Source organism: Myotis davidii, unplaced genomic scaffold (genome assembly GCF_000327345.1).
Source record: "Myotis davidii unplaced genomic scaffold, ASM32734v1 scaffold326, whole genome shotgun sequence".
Classification (NCBI taxonomy): Eukaryota; Metazoa; Chordata; class Mammalia; order Chiroptera; family Vespertilionidae; genus Myotis; species Myotis davidii.
The window spans coordinates 134,418-136,080 of NW_006296626.1; the positions used below are offsets into that span (position 1 = coordinate 134,418).

At 62.4% G+C, this 1,663-nt stretch overlaps 1 protein-coding gene across 1 annotated transcript in view; it reads right to left on the bottom strand.

The window, feature by feature from the left end:
• TNNT1 (troponin T type 1 (skeletal, slow)) overlaps window positions 1-857 on the bottom strand; it is a 10,254-nt gene extending 9,397 nt beyond the window's left edge. The window contains exon 1 of the mRNA XM_006772218.2: window positions 837-857. The gene's annotated coding sequence lies outside the window, so the exon portion shown is untranslated. The remainder of the gene's footprint in view (window positions 1-836) is intronic.
• Between the last annotated feature and the right edge of the window lie 806 nt (window positions 858-1,663).

Below are 1,663 nucleotides of genomic sequence, written 5' to 3' on the forward strand. Positions count from 1 at the left end.
CTGGGAACCCGATCTGGGCGGGATTAGGAGAAGGCATTGGGGACAGAGGGGCCTGAAGACAATAGCTGCCCCACCCCCAGGGGCTATTTCGGGGGAATGTCATCGACAGGAAGACAGGGGACATCTCCTAAAAAGGGTCTGGCCTGTGTGTGTGGGGAGGGGGGGAGGCTGCTGGGAGAAGACACCCAAAGGCCAGGAGGCCGAGGTCCCCTCCCACCCCTGACCCCACCCCTCCCGTCTGTCTGGGCTCTTCCCACCCGTCTCCTCCACCTTCACCCCCAGCCTGGGGGGAGGCAGGGTGCCCCAAGAGCAGCGTCTCTCCGCAGGCCTCACCCCTAAATAGACCCCCCCAATCCCTGGCACCCCCTGGCCCTGAGGTGCCTAAGCCCAGTGCCCACAGATCCTGACTCGCCCAGTGTATGGCTCACCAGGCCCGGCCTGGACTCGGAGACTCCGGTTTGACACCTCCTGAGCTCTGAAACCTCGCGATCATGAGACCCCAACACCCGTGCCCACCTCAGAGCCCCAATTCCCCACGCCCCTGATGATGACATGAGAGGTTCCCCCCCTCCAGTCGCAAGAGCACAGACCTTGACCCCTCAGCTCCTAGAACCCGGTTCGAAACCCCTGTCCCTGACCTTCAGGCCATTGGACTGACATCCAAGCCCAGACACCCCCAAGCTCTGAGATTCCCTGACTCCGGCTTCCGAGGACCTAAGGTTATTTTCTGGGACCCCCCCATCTAAGCGCCCCCAGATTCTGTGTCCCCCAAAGGCTCATCTCCAGGCCCCTCCGCCTCATGCCTCGCCTCCCACCCTCATCGCAGGAAGCCTTACCTAGGGCTGGGTCTGCAGAGGCATAAACGTGAGGGGCAGCTGCAGCACCCCTTTTATAGTGAGCTCAGCCCCGCCCCCAGGGGGAGGGAGAATTCCTTTCCCCAAACACTAGTCCCCCCAGCCCCCCCAGGCTGCCCCGCCCCCACTCGGGCTCCATGTCAGTGACCCAGGCCCTGCTGGCTGTTGAGACCCTTCTGCACCCCATCAGTGCCTCCTGGGGCTCAGGGCTGGGCCAGGCACCCCGTGCTCCCCACCGCCGGGAGGAGGCACTACCCGAGGTGGCCCTCTCTGTTTTGCAGTCCTGGGGCTTAGCACACAGAGGCCCTTGGAGAATGCATTATTTTAAGAAATATATTTTTATTGATTTCAGAGAGGAAGAGAGAGACAGAAACATCAATGATGAGAGAGAATCATGGATCGGCTGCCTCCTGCACGGCCCACACTGGGGATCGAGTCGCAACCCGGGTACATGCCCTTGATCGGAATCGAACCCCGGACCCCTCCGTCCGCAGGCCGAGGCTCTATCCACTGAGCCACACCGGCCAGGGCGCGAATACATGTGGATGAGGGGTGCGCGGACGGTTTCCCTTCCCAAGGCTCCTGTCCCCCTTTCTGTCTCCCCGTCTCTCCTTTGTCTCTGTGACTCTCCACTGTGTGTGTCTCCATCCATCTCTCTGGCTCCCCCTCCCTCCCCGCCCCCACCCTTTGTCTGACACCGGGATTCCACCCTGGTGACAACAGGCGCTAAAGCAGGGAAGCAGGTGTGCGTGGGGGGAGGGGCGAGGGAGGGGTGTCAGGCCCGCACGACCTTATTCCCTCCCCCCGCC